General features: G+C 47.9%; 1 long non-coding RNA gene across 1 annotated transcript; it reads right to left on the minus strand.

The window, feature by feature from the left end:
- Nucleotides 1-6,391: 6,391 nt before the first annotated feature.
- LOC112543336 (uncharacterized) lies at nt 6,392-10,273 on the minus strand. Its single transcript, XR_015795795.1, has 3 exons — nt 9,396-10,273; nt 8,603-8,703; nt 6,392-6,463 (listed from the first exon to the last, which is right to left on the minus strand). It is a non-coding gene; the product is annotated as an uncharacterized LOC112543336 (long non-coding RNA).
- Between the last annotated feature and the right edge of the window lie 6,456 nt (nt 10,274-16,729).

A 16,729-nucleotide genomic window follows, 5' to 3' on the forward strand; every position in this document is an offset into this window, starting at 1 on the left:
GGGCTCCTACCAGGCGCTTGGTGATCTGATGGAGTAGCTCCTGCAGGCTGTAAGTCCCCCTTGCCAGGAGGGTGTCCCCAAGGTGCCGCAGGGTATCCTTTGCTGCCTGCAAAAGAAAAAAAGAGAAAAAAACTGATTCCGTTCTTCTCCTGTTTTCCTTGAGTCAGTCAGGTAGCCAAGGTGCAACCCTGTTTGCCCAAGCGAGCCGGGCCCTCACCTCCAACACCTTCTCCTCAACGTCGTTCATGTGCATCAGCACTGCCACAAGGGTGTGGATGGTGGTTGCTCCCTCGAGATCTTTCCAGTGCTGCCGAAGAGGCCAGATCTGTTTCAGGGCTGCCCATCAGATAATTGCCGCCTCCTACAAAAGAAAAGGAAAAGGAAAAGGAAAAGGAAAAGGAAAAGGAAAAGGGTCTCCTGTAGCCTGGCAGTTAAGGTTTCCATTGACTTTCTCCTCCCCTCCCAAGGAAGGAGAAGCTGAGGACTCACGTGGTGGAAGAGCGAGCGGTACTGGGCAGCCAAGGAGGCATTCAGGGACATCCAGACATCCTCCACTGTCTGGAGGCCGAGCTGCTCCGCCAAGCCCAGGAACTCCAAGGTGATGGCAGGGCTGGAACTGCTGAGCCCACTCAGGACTGCCTGGCAGAGCTCTTCGGGGCTCCTAATCTGCAGAGAAAATGGGAGATCTGAAAGACTTTCCCCCCGTGAAAGACAGATGACCACCCTGCCCTTTCTGATCACCGCTGGGGATCTTAGCTAGCAATCTCTTCTTAACTGAGCAAGACCAAAGTGAAGACGGAATGTGACAGCAGCAAGCCGTCACCGTCCCAAGACTGAGTAAAAGGAAGATATGCCACCTCCCACCTGCTTGGGCAGCATCCAATGAACTGAAGAAGATTGGGGGAAAGATGACACTTTCATCACAAGGCCCTCATGGGACCTGTCTCCTCCTCAAATTGAGAGTGGTGTAAGGAGGAGGAGCACAACAGTTCCTCGTGGCGGTCCCCACCCTCTCCCAGAAATGTCAGAACTGAGGGCTATTTTCCTTATGATCTGTCTTTCCATCTATCTCACCAACTCATTTCCCTGAGAACTGCATGACATGGAGGGAAAAAAGTCTCGGACTGGATCTTGCCTAGACTAGAGGGGTTAGATCCCCTCCTGCGGTAGAGAAGCTCTGCATTTGTCTAAGCCCGGTGGGCAAGGGCCACTTACCACCTTGTAGTTCTTGCAGAGATAGAGAAGCCCCTTCCTGCTCAGCTGGTGAACAGTCAGGCTGGGGTGTTCCAGCCAAGCCATCAGGAGCTTCCAGGTCTTCTCCACGGGGGCTTGGCTCTTGTTGTTAGTGAGCAGCTGAAAGAGAGCAGAGAAGTAGAAGGGCCGTCAGTGGCTGGACGAGGAAAGAGAAGGAGTCAGCTTCACTGGGGAGAAGGTGCCCAAAAGTACGCCAGGAAAAATGCTTCCCCTTCCTCTTTAAAGCAGGAACATGCCTCTAGACTCCCTTTAGTTGCAGGGAAAGCAAGAGAGATCGCTTTTGGAGCTTAATCCTTCTCACTGGGACCTAAAGGTGGCCGGGGTCGACTCTGGCTTTCTCCTCCGCATCACCCTTGTCAGCCAACTCCCATTGCCCCCTAGGCTCAGAATCCTACAGAACAAGGTGGGGATTTTCCTACCTCAACAAAGAAGGACACCGCTGCAGCTGAATGCTCTTTTGCCTCTTCCTTCTCCAAGACAGAAGCCAGATGTCTCTGGAGGCTGCACGTGGCAGACAAGGAGGTCTCAATGAGGTCCCTGCAACACACCAAGGCTCTTTTGAGAAAAAACCATCAGATGGACAGGCCAGGCTGGGCGTGAAGAGCAGAAGAAAGGTTCTCTTTGGGGAGAAAAGCGGCCCTTTGCCCTCTGACTTACGTCACCAAGATGGCCACGCCATGGAGGCAGCAGCTGGGGTGGCACAACATCTCCCTGCTGGTCTCATCCAGGAACAGGTGTGCCACCTTGGCCAGCAGCACCTGGATGATGTCAACTGTCTCCCTGCAGAGGAAAGAAGGCCAGAGTCACCAAGGCACGATCCCACAGTCTAAGGGCAAAAGAAATGCTTTGTGCTATGCCCACGGGGAAGCTTCCCTCCCCAGGTTCTCTCCCTCCTTTCCCTGGAAGGCCACAAAAACAGCAAATAGGGGAGGTAGCCCTAGGGGAACCTTTCTTCTTCCTTGCAGCTGTCCACCACTCCCTCCACCCCACCCCAACAGCATCTGGAAACCTCAAGAAGGCCAGAGATTCCATTTTCTTCCGTTTCCTTAAAGCTTAGGGACAGACCTCACGAAAAAAGCCAGGCGCCTAAGCTAGGAGCACTGTGTGCGTGAGAGCTTTTCTTCCTGGCCTGGGGGGCTATGCAATGCCATGGCCTATCTGAGGGGAGGTCTTGCGGGGCCACAGAGTCACTGCCGTACCAGAAATGCTGCTTGGGCATGCGAAGGGAAAAGGAGGAGGAACTCAGAAGCCCAAGAAGGAGAAGGAGGTTTCTCCTTCCCAGTGCCATTGCTTACTCTAGAGGCCAAAGGTCCCCTTCATGGGCCGATGTATTCTGCTGCCTGGCGCTTTTGATGATGACATCCACCAGGCAGAGCAGAACGTTGGGGAACCAAGCCTCCAGCACCATGGGGCACTCCCCGGACCAGACGATCCTCCCAATGAGCCTTATCGTGCTGGCCTGAGGAGAAAAGGAGAGTCTGCCTCACCAATAGAGCTGCAAAGGAAAGTTGGCTGGAGGGAGTGGGTGAAGTCTGTGTGTTCAAGAGGACCACCTCCTTGTGAGCTGAACCCTTACCGTAGCTGCAGGAAGAGGATGGCTGGATTGTTCCTCTCCTCCTGGAGGCGGCCAAGGGACCTCCTTCACCTTGGCCAGGAGCAGGGACCGGATCGCATCTCTACTGCAGCACGGAGAGGTGACAATGGTGCAGAGCAGCTCGCCACAGGTGCTGGAAAGAAAATCAGAAATTGGACCCTTCTGCCCATCCCAGTTCCACAGGGAGAAATACAGAAGGGTCAGCCTGATGTTGGAAGGGTTGGCCTAGAACTCAAGGGAGGAAGTATTTATACCCCTGCCTACCTCCACGGGAGCTCTAAGAGGCCATACGTGACCCGCTTGATGACTTCTTCCGGGTCACAACATGTAGAAAGAGAGGTAGTAGACGTGAGGGTGCAGCTTTTTTCCAGAACCTCCTGCATATGCAAGAGAGAAAGAAGCAGGGCAGGGCAGGGCAGGGCAGCACGCTGCTGCGTTTCTCGGAGCTCTGGGGACCGCCCGAGCTGCATTTGATTAGCGGTGGGTCTAGAGAAGAGAAGACCACCGGAATACTCCTCTGGATAGGGGGAGTTTGGAAGATGAACCACAAGAGCCGCGGACGCTGTTCCTCCTGCCTTTCCTTGCTTCCACCATTGGAAAGCCAGTGAATAGAACAGCGAAGGCGGCTGGGAAACATCGTGCTATACAAATGCAGAGAGCCTCATGAATGAGAGACGTTAGCGCTGCAGTCCAGCGTCTTAGATGGCTTTAGGAGAGGAAGGGGGGATTTTTTTTTTCTACTCTCCTCTTTGGATTACTTTTTTTTTATTTTTTTTGCTTTATTAATATCTAAGATCTATCTCTGGACTACACTTTCAGATGCTGGTGAGTTACTTTTTTATTCTCTGTCATGGAATGTAACGGGTGGAAATTGAGAAATGGACTTTGCTACGTTATGGAAACTTTTTGTGGAATTTAAATAGAGGATTCTACAAACTGTTAATGGTTTGCCTTTTTTATGGGATTATAATTTTTTATTTTTTTCCTTTTGCTTTTCCTTGCTTCTAAACTTATATTGGATTACGAATCTGCTGTTGGATTTCTATAGCTGAGTGTTCCTTTATTTTATTTTTTTTCTCTTCATGTTGAACTTAACAGCTTGAGAATTGAGAATTGTTTATATATTTTATTATCTACTGTATATTTAGGAACAATAAGAGACAGCTTTCTATAGCTGGGTTATCACTGCTGTGTTGTTAGAGAACTTGGAAGAAAGCTGTTGCTATAGGATTATAACTGTTGTCCTTTGAAGATATTGAATTTCGCACTGTCTACAATGGCTTCAAGAGGGAAGAAGGATAAGGAAAAGGAGAGAGAATCAACAAGAACTTCTATAGAACCGGTTGAGGGGGTGGAGACATGAAAAAAGGATTAGATGCAATTGCTGCCTTAAGCCACCAGATGGACCAAAGAGACACAAAAATGAATGAAAAAATGGACAACGTAAAGAAGGAATTGACTCAAGAATTGAGAAATGAGGTCCAGAAAGTGAAGGAAGTGGTTGATCATTTGTCAACTGACCTGAAGAATACTCAAGGACAGGTACAGTTGTTAGAAATTAAGTCAGAAGCAGCCACTGATGGAAATTGATTGAAATTTAGATGCTATTGCATTAGCAGAAATGAGGGAGAAAGAATATATATTGAGATTGAGGTTAGTAATGGAAAATCCCGGGGAAGATGTAAGAAAATTGTATTGTCGAAGGCTTTCACAGCCGGAATACGATGGCTGGTGTGGGTCTTCCGGGTTGTGTGGCCGTGTTCTGGAAGTTTTGTTTCCTAACGTTTCGCCAGCATCTGTGACCGGCATCTTTAGAGAGCAGGAGCACAGACAGGAGCAGTTCTCTCTGTGCCCAGGGTGAGGTGACCCTTTTGTGGGTATTTATAGAGATCTGAGGGGGAGCATTGGGGGGTGTGGTGGTGGGGTTAGGGGGTGTGGGGGGGGTGTTTGGGGTTTGGGTTAACCTGTGGCTGCTGTTTTGGTGTCACAATACGTGTGGGATTAGGCAGGGTTTTTTCTTCTATTGAGTTGTTAACGAGTGGCTGCTGGGGGTGATTAGTATGTTCGTTGTGTGAGCTGCTCACACGTCCTGGTGGTTGAGCTGAGTTCGTTGACCTTTTGCAGGGTGTATTTTTCAGGATTGGTAGCCAGGTTTTGTTGATTTTTAGACTCTCCTCTTTTTTTTTATTGAAGCTGTGCCATTGAGATTCACAAACACCAGCACAAACCCTGGAAGCAGCAGGGTGGCGGAGAGGATGAAGCCGAAAAAGGAAAGGCATGGAGAAGGGGTCACATCCATTTAGGCCGCTGGTCAGCAGCAAAGGGCCCTTCCCAGCTGCTCATGACTTACCGAACGGAGACCTCCTCTATCGTGTGGAGCCCCTGCCTCTGCAGCTCCGTTTCCTGAGAACTGGGGAGAGATTAAAAGGCCCAAACGTCAAAACTAGCCATGGGTCCTCTTACAAGAGTAGCCACAAACATGCTCTAGGAAGCATGTCAGCTGGCAGGCAAAGGGCCTTGACCTGAGTTTTCTCCCTTTTATCAGAAGCAGGGTGGAGAAGGAAAGGAGGTGAATCTCCCTAAGAAGATGACTCACAGGCTTAGGACTCTCCACAATCAGCCAAGCAGTAGCCCTTGCGACTGGCTGGGCTGGAGGATTGGATGAAGGGATTTTGTTTTCCTTTTCCCACCTCTCCCTTTTCCTTTTGTGCTGTGTCATTTTATCTTATCCGCAGCTTGCTTACTTTACTGTGCTTTAAGCATGCGCTCCATGCTCAGGGGCCTTCACCATCTGCTCCCCCTTTGGCCCCAAATGGCCCCCCCATCCCATTGATTAAGGAGAAGAGAAAGAAGCTCTCTGTCCAGGGGGCTGACCATGCATCCAACAGAAATCTATCCCTCCTCTGTGTGGACGTTTCCCATGCCCTTTTTAAGTCGAGACGCTACCACAGCCATCTTCCTGGGGGCTGCAGAATCCCTTAGATGAGAGCAGATACCTTGTCCAATCGGGAACGATCTCCACATCTTCCAGGCTGTGGGTCCTGGAGGTTCCCTGGCCTTCCATTGAATCCTACAAATGACATCTATTAAGACATAAATCCAAAGCTCTCTGCATCCCAGTAGGATTGCTAAGGCCTAGGGCACAAGGTTCAGCGCCCTAGCAAGAGCGCCTTCGGAAGCCTTAACATTAAGGGGACATTGCTTCCAGAATAAGGAGCAGCTGTTCTCAAAACAGGCTATGCCCAAGGTCAGGCGTTTGGCAACCTTTTCCCAAAGACTCTTCAGGCATTTGGAAGACGCATCCCTCTCTCCTTTTGCCTCCGACGGGGTCAGGAAAAGAGGGACGCTTAGGCACTCAGCCCCTTCCTCGATCACCCTTTCATCACTGGATGTCCCTCCACCAGCTGTGACCTGACTTCTGGCAGCTCAGATGCCCTTCCAGATGGCCGGCCAGGGGGATCGGATGTCTAAAGGACCCAGGAACCACCCCCCTGGACTTGAGGCATGAAGTCCCAGCCGCCACGTTGCCAAACCTTTCTTACCCCTGAGGTACAAGAGGCATCCCCATCATGAGAGCTCTCCTGCTCCTCAAGGTCTCTCTGTGCCTCCTGGGTCCTGACAGGGGGAAGAAGGTGAGATGTGGAAGAACATCCAGCTAGTTCAGCCTCCCCTTTCCAACACCAGCCAGTCCGCCTGGCGCCTTTTTTCCCCTGCAAGCCCCTTATGGACAGGAAGCAGTCTGGGGGGCAGGGGCTCCTGCAGGCCCTTGCAGCATGTCAAAGGCCCAGGGTTTGGGAGAGGCCTTTGTGCCTGGCAGGCGGAACAGGAAGGTCTCCCAGCTTGGTGCTGACAAAGGCAGGTGCTTCGTAGGCAGTCTTGAGACCTGGTTCCCTCATCAACCGGGCAAAGGTCCCAAACGACCTCCTTCGGAACCTAAACAAGGATGGTGGCTCTCCCAGGGCCAGCAGTGGCAACCCTTGGTAGCCTTTAGCCTCTGCCTTTCATGTGGGAAAGTGTCTGATTTTGAGCAACACAAAAGCACACTCAGGCGGCACAAAGCACAGAGAGGGGCCAGAGGGGCCGACTTGCTTCTCTCCTGGGCCTCTTGGGCACTTTGACCCTCCTTTCCCCTTCGGGCCACCTCAAGCTTGTATCTCCTGCCCACCAATTAGCAGGCCCAAGTCCTGTCCCCTCAGAGGAGAATTTCCCTTCTTTCTGCCAGCCTGGGGCCCATGGGTCCAAAAGTGGCATCAGAGTTGGGGGGGACGCACAAGAGGGGTGGGGCAGCCTTTCCAGTGTCTTTCAAAGCCACCTCCCCTCTGGCCTCCATGTGAGGACTGTGGCAAACTGGGGCATCTCCGAGGGAGCAGAGATGGGGCTACAGGGCAGACCGGTTGCCTGGCACCGAGTCTGGGCCAGAGGGGCCTCTCTGGAGAAGGAGAGACCATGCAATGGAGCAGAGCCTTTAAGGACACTGGGTTCGAGCAAAACCTCTGAGCAGCAGAGTGAAGTCCTGTCCTGAGCCTTGTTTTGCACCTCCCTTCACTCTTGAATTGCTACACCTGACCAAAGTATTGGACTGTCCTTGGATCACATTTTCCTGGGTCTCTTTTTTTACCAACTCCTATTCTGGTCTGCCTCCCTACCTTGCTCCACTGCTTGGAAAAGGGCAGTAGCAAGCTGAGAAATGCAGGTCTTGGCAATGAAAAAGCAGGGGTGTGAAGTGAGAGAGAGCCTGGAGGCCCCCAAAGGCCAGGGACCGTAAAGAGAGAGATCCCTTCACTACTTCTGAATCTTCCTGCCGAGATAGGACAGATTGATTGATAACATGGTCTTCGGTCCCAAATCTGAGAGACGGTCTGCAGGCTATAAGAATAAAGAAACCTGCAAAGAGCCCCCAGGATCATTAGCAGCAGCCCCCTCTCCCCTCTGCTCCCAGTCATGTCTCAGCGGTTCAGCGATCAAAGACGCGCGGCTCTCCTTTTGTCCGGTCAGATTGCTGTTATCCCTGTCTGATTGAGCTTCTCACTTTGACTCAGATTATCACTTCCCTTCACCGGACTTCACATCCAGTGCCAGCACATGCCTCCAGCCCAGTATTTCCAGCTATTTTCCCCCTCTGCTGTAACCTTGCAACAATTGCTGCTTCTTTGGCTATTCCTCCTCCTTTCCACTGCACGAAACACACCAACAGATGTTCAATATGAGATGACCCGGAAGGCTCCTTTACCTGCAGAGACAGGACAAAAAAAGGTGCTTTGGGAAACTGGCTAAATATTTCAGTTTCATCTAAGAAGTTGTACCATCCTATCGAACAGCTATTCAGTTTTGGCTGACTTACAGAACACTAATCTAAAGAGGTAAAATTGGCATGGGAAGTAGATAAGGGGCAACTGGTTTCCAGATTATCCGCTCTGGAAGAAACAGCCCTTGAAGACGACGCCTTTTGAGAGGTGACAATTTTGAGAATTAAAAAAAAAAATTGTTAAAAATGGCTCAGTCCTGGCATCTGACAGCAACAAGGTTACCTTCTGTCTTCAGGAAAGCTTCCCTAATGTAATGGACGGGGCCAGTTCTATCCCACATCACAGACCTGCGCAGCCATACAGAAATCCGAGTCACGTTAGCAACGAAATCAGCAAAATCTACGTCTCTGTCTCTGTCTCTATCTCTCATCTATCTCTCTCTCATCTCTCTATCATCTCTATCTACCGTAGTAGCTTACTTACTCGGCCTTAAACTTTATTTACATACTTTACTCACATACTGCAGGGGACTTTACCATTCCCTGATGATTTCCTACTGGCTGGAGCGCCGCTCAGGAAGCCCTCGGCCCCTCAACTCTCCGTGGCTGCCTGTGGTCCGGAGGATAGAAAAAAGATGACACAAATGCTGTGATGTCACCACACAAAGCTTGTCCTTTTGTTCTTGGATTCCCAAGGTCTGACACAAGTATGGAAGCCATCGGATTGACAGTGTGACATCATGACGTCACTTTCTTCCCTTGCCCCTCTCCCCCAGAGATGCCGAGGCAAACAACAGTTAGGCAGTCAGTCCTCAATAGCAGATTAAAGAGGTATCAAGAAGATCTTGTTGACTCCAACTAAAGGATAAACACATCTATCTTCAAAATGTCCCATTTCTTTACAGGGTCTCATTTTGCTATGTAATGTTTCATAGTCTGCACTAGAAAGGCCCCTGAAACTGTGATGAATGGTGCCCCCATGACCCCAATTCACGGTTGCGTGGCCTAGCAATGAGCCGCATATCTGACCAGCACACGAATTCTCGCCCGGTGCAGCTAACATCTTCCTGGTTTTCCTTTCTGGGACTGCACATAGTCTCTTTAACACTGGGCAATCCAAACCACGACAATCTTTCTGCTCTAACCGAAAAACTATAGCAACTTTCTGGCCTGTTATCTGAAGAATGTAATTACTCCTTCTTTATGTGGGCGTGGGATTATACCTGGTGCTACCCCTTTTATCCCCTCGAAAAACAATGATTAGTTTTCTTGTGAAATGAGACAAAATTAACATTTCCTCACATGAAGTGGTTTTTCTTCAGGAACAGCAGTTACATTAGCTACAATTAAGCGGCATATTTAATGTATTAAGCAAATTAGAAAATTAGGCCATGATTAGCCTCTGAGCTGAACAGCTCAGACACGTGCTTCCGCCTTGAGAGCACGTGAGGGAGGAGACGGAAGTGACCTCACAGAGTCTCCGCCTCCTTCCATGTGTCCATCTACGAATACAGGAGTTGTGAGTCTTTGGACTGCATTATCCTACAAACCCCTTCTCAGTCAAAAACAGTTCCTGTAAAATTTCAATTAAACTAAACCAGCCAGAGTCCCATCTTGACTCGGAGGTTCTCGAAGCCATCTCTCGGTAGAGGCTTGGCGAGAATGTCTGCAGTCATCTCTTTCGTATGGCAATAAGTCAAGTCCACAAGTCCATCCTGGGTGGCCTCACGCACGAAGTGACATTTCACTCCAATGTGCTTCGTTCTTGCATAGAATTTCTCACTCTGTGACAACTTGAAGCAACTCTGGTTGTCTTCCATGAGGCAAACGGGTTTCTTGCGCACTAAACCAAAGTCTTTTGTCAGTTGGTCGGGCCAGGCCGTTTCTCAGCAAGCTTCTGCAGCTGCAATGTCTTCTGACCCTGTGGAAGACGGGGCTACACAATTTTGTTTCTATCTGCCCCAAGAAATGGGACCATTTGTAAACATAAAGACATAACCACCTGCGGATTTATAGTCTTCTGCATCCCCTGCCCGGTCAGCGTCCGTGTAACCGATTAGTTCTGGATCGCTGTAGCTGGCAATTTTAATCTACAGTTTGCAGTACCTCTTAGATATCTGACAACTCTCTGAACAGCTGTCCGGTCACGTTGAGTGGGAGCATTTACTTTTCTGCTCAGAATGCCCACTGCATCCGCTATGTCTGGCCTACAGGTTGTGGCTAGTTACAAAACATTCCCTATTATTGACCTGTATTTGTTGTTGTCAGGTAAAAGTTCTGATTCCTCGACTCTTCAGAAAATCAGTAGCCATAGGTGTGGCAACCAGGTGCGCTTCTTGCATCTGCAGACTCTCAATTAATTCAGGGACCTTTTGTTTTTGGCTTACCATCTTCTTCTCTTTCTATCTGAATTCCTAGATAATAATGCCCTTTTCCTAGTTCTTTGACTTCCACATCTTTGCTTGGATTTGGGAGTAGTTTCTGTCATTTCCAGTCTCAATTATGAGGTCATCAGCAAATCCCAGAATGTAAGAAAATTGTCCATGATTGCATTTGGTGGATAAACAGTTGTCTGCGTGGCCTTCTTTGTATCCTAACTGTGTTAGTGTGGTGTGTAGTTTTTCATTCCATGCCCTAGCGGATTGTTTCAGTCCATAAAGCCCCTTCTGAAGTCTGCATACTAAATGAGATTCATTTGGTTTGATGAAAACCCCTTTGGGTTGTTTCATATAAATCTCCTCTGAGATCTCGCCACGTAAGAATGCAGTTTTGATGTCTATGTGTCCCACTTGCAGTTGCTTTGAAGCTGCTCTGCTTAAAAGCGTTCCGATAGAGGTATATCTGACCACTGGGGCAAAAGTGGCATCACAGTCTTCTCCATACTGTGGACTGAACCCCTGTGCTACAAGCCTCGATTTGTAGCACTGTACTTTCCCTTCTGCACCTCGTTTAACTTGAAAGACCCGCTTACTTCCAATAGCCTGTTTGCCGGGAGGTAGCTGGGTAAGAGTCCACGTCTTGTTCTGGTGCAGTGCACTGATTTCCCCCTTCGCAGCATCCTTCCAGACACATGCTTCGGTGGCTGGCATCTTTTCCACCACTTCCCAGTTGGGAGGCTCTAGGGGTTGCACCAACCCTGCAAGGTAGGACAGTCGTGGTGGTGGGACACCTTTGTTGGATCCCCATGAGCGTCTGACCTGTGGTCCATCAGCTTCCAATCCAGGGATCTCCACATCAGGCAGTTCCTCTTCATTTCTGGTGCTGCTGCTGGGAGTCTGGTCCTCTGCGTCTTCTTCCTCTTCAGGCTCTGTAGATGGTGTTATGGCAATAGAAGGCAGATCCAGACAATCACACATTTCTGGTGGAAAGTACATGAGATCTGGTGTTTCCTTTTCGGGGTCCTCAGAAAAATCGATGACACTTCCTCTTTTGTCAACTTGGCTTTGTTCATCTTATCAAATAACCTACGTGTCTTGAGCTGACCTATCCTCTTTCAAGATCCATAACTCTGTAGCCTTTCCCTCCAGCGGCAGAGCCCACGAGAATGCCTTTTTGTGCTATGGAGTCCAACTTGTGCCTCTTTTCTTTGGGAATATAGCCACAGGCAAGGCTCCCAAACACACGAACGTGCAACAGAGTGGGAATCCTCCCATGCCAAAGCTCAAAAGGTGTGCGTGTAGCTCCTTTGGTTGGCAATCTGTTCTGGAGACACACCGCAGTTGCGGCTGAATCTCCCCGCACGGGCTGGGGTAGAGATGCATCTTTTAACATGCATCCTGTCATCTCTATTATGGATCTGAACTTTCTTTCTGCAACTGAGTTTTGCTGTGGTGTGTATGGAACACTTTTCACATGTTTAATTCCTTCCTCTTCAAGGAGGTTTCCATCTCACCTGAACAGTACTTACCCCCGTTGTCTGTTATGAGAACCAAGGGTTTTCTCTGGAATTTGTTCTTTACCATGGCAAGGTACTTTCTGAACATCTCTTGTGTTGGATTCTTTTCCTTGAGAAAATACACAACATAATATCTTGAAAAGTCATCCAGAAATATTAGAATGTACTTATTTCCTCACACTGAGCGAACATTCAGTGGACCACACGCATCACTATAAACTATATCAAGCACTCTGGTCCTTCTCTGTCGCATGCATGATGGAAAAGAAGGTTTAACACTTTTCTCTGTCATGCAACTTACACGTTTTGTTGTTGCTAAAGCGCTTAGTGCTACCTTTATTCCTCTTGCAAGCTCCTTGTGCTGCAAATCCATTACAGCAGTGACGTCTCTGCGTCCAAGTCTCCTGTGCCAAAGTCGTGGATCTGTCTCATCCTTCTGGCTTGAGCGCGCCACCTTAGCTGATTGGGGTTCCCAAAGATTCATCTCATATACCTCACCTATTCGGCTTGCTTCAGCATCCAGTCTCCCACCTTTAGACATCTGGCACACATCATTTTCGAATAATATATGGAAACCTTTTCTGGCTAGAGTGGAGACACGAAGCATATTGCAGTTCAGTTCTGGAGCATACAAAACCCTCAGTATGGGATTCCCTTTTATCTCACAACCTATTTTGCATTTCAGGACTCCTGACCCTTCTGCACGTTCATTCATGATTTTTCCACCTGCAATTTGAATACTGCTACCTTGTGATGGGCCAATACTTTTAACGTCCTCAAAGAAGTCCTTGTCATGACTGAAATGACTAGAGGCTCCAGAATCTATCATCCATTTCTTTGACTTGGTGTCACAATTGTTGACAGTTAAACTCTTTTCTTGTAAAAGAAAACTTCCCTCACTTTTCCCTTTCCTTTCATTTGGTCGCTTAAATGCAGGGAGTCTTTGTGATTTTGGAGCTTTGCAATCTTTAGTCCAATGTCCCTCCTTATTACAATTAAAGCACACAATTTTCTTTTGGGTCACTTTGGCCTTCACTTGGAATTTGAACATATAGTTTCAATCATTGGCCTTTTCATTTCTAGTGGCTGATTCTTGTCTCCTTTCCACACACTCTTCTCTCAGATGGGCAATTGCTGTTCTTCGAGTTAATTCTGTCTTCCCATCCACAAGAGTTGCAACAGTCTCAAACTTAGATCCTAGTGATCCCAGGAAATAACAAACTTTCTGTTCGTCCTGGATGGGGTATTCTGTGAGTTCTAGTTTTTCAAGAATTGTCACCAATTGAGTCACTCAGTGACTGTTACAATCTGCTTTGGATATGAGTTTCAAGTTAAGTAAGTCTCTTATCCAGGCACGGTGAGAGCGTTTCCTTGCAAATCCATATGACAATTCCAAATTCTTAAGGATTTGAGCTGCAATATTCCCCTTCTTAACGTGGATCATCTGCACAAATGAAATACTGTCCAGAATTATAGCCACTGCTAACTTATTCTCCTTTTCCCATGCCTTGATTGAATCTTTAGCATCTTCAGTAGTGCCAGTAGGCCTTTCATTTTCGATACACTCCAGAATTTCTTTAAGATCAAATAAGACCTCTAGGCGCTTTTTCCATTGGATAAAATGTTTCTCTGTGAGTTTGGGTAGCTTGAGGCTTCCCTCATCAGTGTGATTCTGATTGGCCATCTCAGGAATCAAAATTGTGCAAAACTTTAAAACTAAGTTTAAATCTCCAATCAAAAATCAAAAACCCTTTTCTGCCCAGCTACTGTTCTGCAAAAGAAAAATGGGGTGTGTGTGTGAATTTCTTTCACAATGGAGACAATGGGAGTCACCACGTGCTCAGCAGGAAAAAGAAATGTCTGCTTTGAATCTTGCTTGTCTCTTGAGAAAATCCAGCGACGTCCACTAAAATATTTCAAATTTCGTCGTGTCCCGGCCCAGAACTCTTTGTGGGCATGGGATTACGCCTGGAGCGACCCCTTTGATCCCCTCGAAAAACAACGATCACAGTTTTCTTGTGAAACAAGACAAAATTAACATTGTCTTGTTAATTTTTAACATTAACAAATTAAAATTAACAAAATTAACAAGACAAAATTAACATTTACTCACATGAAGTAGTTTTTCTTCAGGAACAGCAGTTACAGTACCTACAATTAAGCGGGATATTTAATGTATTAAGCAAATTAGAAAATTAGGCCATGATTAGCCTCTGAGCTGAAGAACTCAGACATGTGCTTCCCCCTTGAGAGCAGAATGAGGGAGGAAACGGAAACGGAAGTGACCTCACAGAGTCTCCGCCTCCTTCCATGTGTCCGTCTCCGAATACAGGAGCTGTGAGTCTTTGGACTGCATTATCCTACGCTTTTCACAGAAACTCTGCCGCTGTTCCTTGCGGATATGCAAACGACGAAGGTGCTGCTTGACTTCTTATCCCGATTTTGCTTTTCTGGAGCCAGATGCGGGCAGGGAACCGCAGGCCCTAATCCTGCCTGCCACAAGCGGCCGCTGGAGGGGCTTGTCGTGGCTTCCCTCTCCCCTCGTTCACGCCTGTCAGAGTTGATGGGGGCGGCATCTCTCCGAAGGGGGTGCAGCATTAATCAGGGAAGCTTTGCTAATGGTGGGCGTTCTGGCCCCGGTCATTCCTCCTGCCTTTGGGACCCTGCGGCTGCCTCCGCTGGCAACACTGCAGGAGAGTGAGTAGCGGCAAAGATCAGGGAATCCCTCGCCCTCTGGAATGGTGGTGCCCACCCAGCACACAAGGCTGGACGTACTCCTTTTTTCTGCAAAAGTGAACCCTTATTAGCTAGAGATGCAATTTTCCTGAAGAATCCGTCTGAACGTGTACCTCCATTATCATAAATGAAAGCATCAAAATCAGAAATTCTTATGGTGCCATCATAGTCCAAAAATATGAATATTTTGCTTGGGTGAACCCTAGACTCTGGTTACTAGGCAGTATGCAATTTTTGTCAATCACTCAATCACTCAATCATCCAATCATGTTGGATCAATCATGTAATCAAGTACATCTGGAGCTGAAGCTTTTCTGGAAAAGTGAATGAAAATCACTTCTGAAAGGTGTCAGCTTCTAATTGTATGCTTTCAGTTGCATTGTGTCCTGGCAATTTCAGAGCATCTCAGATGGCAATGATCGTTTTGATCCATTTCAGTCTGCCTTCTGGTCAGGGTTTTGGGATGCTGACTGCCCAGATTGCTTTGATCAGTGAGGTATGCCTGGGAATAGACAGGATAGAGCTTTTGTTCCCTCTGATGGATGCTGAATCCTCCTCTCAACCATTGGAGCCAGAGCAGGCTCTGGTAGCGTCTCCAGTCCGGTTTAGAGGTGAGGATTCAGAGGGTGGCATTCAGAGACTGGAGAGGGATGGCTGTTCCACCTCAGCGCCATCAGCTCATGGATGGTTGCTGCCAGGTGACATTCTGGTCCTGCCCTCCCTCCTCACGTCTAGTATCATAACCAGACGGCAACAAGAAAGTTCATGGACCATCTCTAATTTTTAGTTTTGGTATATTTAGGAACTACAGTATTCTCAAATCACTATAGGTGCTTAAATGTCTTATGAGTAAATGCCACCAGGAGTAACTAAAAACAACAAAGTCTCTCTCTTTCTTCGTAGGTAAAGTGGCAGGTCTCTTGTCAGAGGGCATATTCAAAATTTTCACTGAGTAGCTAATAAGCAATGAAGAGGAGGGAGTTAATTAATATTACTGCCAATTTGCAAAGACTCATTGTAACCCAAACTTCCATGTGCTACAAAGGGGGCAAGGATTTTTCGCCAAGATAGGAGCGACTGACTATGCAAACTCTATCTCCTTGTGTAAATGCTGAATCCCAGCAGCAGAAATCCGGCTGACCACAGAAGATTAGAAAGAGCGCCATCCCCTAGTTGCATGGACTTTGCAACCCAGGCATGACAGCCTATTGGACTGTTGAACTGCACAAATTCAATCGTGGATGTCAGTCCCGAGCTCTAGTAACCACAGATCCATGGGCATCTGGGGAAGGGGTCAAGCCCACGTCACAATGTCACAATGGAAATTCCCCTTCTCCTGGACGTGTCAGTCGTTGAGATGCCAGTACCTAACAGCAGGATGGACTTCGTGATGTCACTGTTCACTGGCCCTCATTGTTCATTATTGTCGCTTGGCGCCGATGCCACTGAGCAAATCCTGACATTGGCTTACTGTGATATCAGAGGGCAGGGTTTTATCTACACGAGTAGCAGAGGATGCGTGTTTGTATGAGAAAGTGTGCTTTGTCTGCATGACCCTAAATGCAAATGAGTGAAACCAGGTCACTGAAACCCAGCTTAAGTAACAAATGCGTAAGTATTTGAAGTTGTTCCTGGCCAGCATCATCAGTGGAATTACATACTTTCCTGCCGCTCAGGAAAACTTTTCTGCATGGAGAAATCTGGCAGAATATCTGAGACTACATCATGACTTCGGATTGGAGGGTTTTTTACTTCAACAAGCTGCATATAATTCATGATTTCAAGGCACAGAAGCCCCCAAAACATGAGGGAGATCCATTATGTGCCCTCCAACAGTTGAGACAGAATCGTGACAAAGGGGAGACTACGGCCTGATCTACTTTCTGGAATGGGATCCCTTGAATGCTAAAGTTCAGTGCGGCTCTTGGCTTGAAGAAATACTATGGCCCAGAAGGAGAGCAGCCCACAATGCATCAGAAGAACAATGCGATGAACTCCTTGAAAA

This window comes from Python bivittatus, unplaced genomic scaffold (assembly GCF_059951505.1).
Source record: "Python bivittatus isolate LINGU-HERP-01145 unplaced genomic scaffold, Pbiv_v1 ctg000270_np1212, whole genome shotgun sequence".
Taxonomy (NCBI): Eukaryota; Metazoa; Chordata; class Lepidosauria; order Squamata; family Pythonidae; genus Python; species Python bivittatus.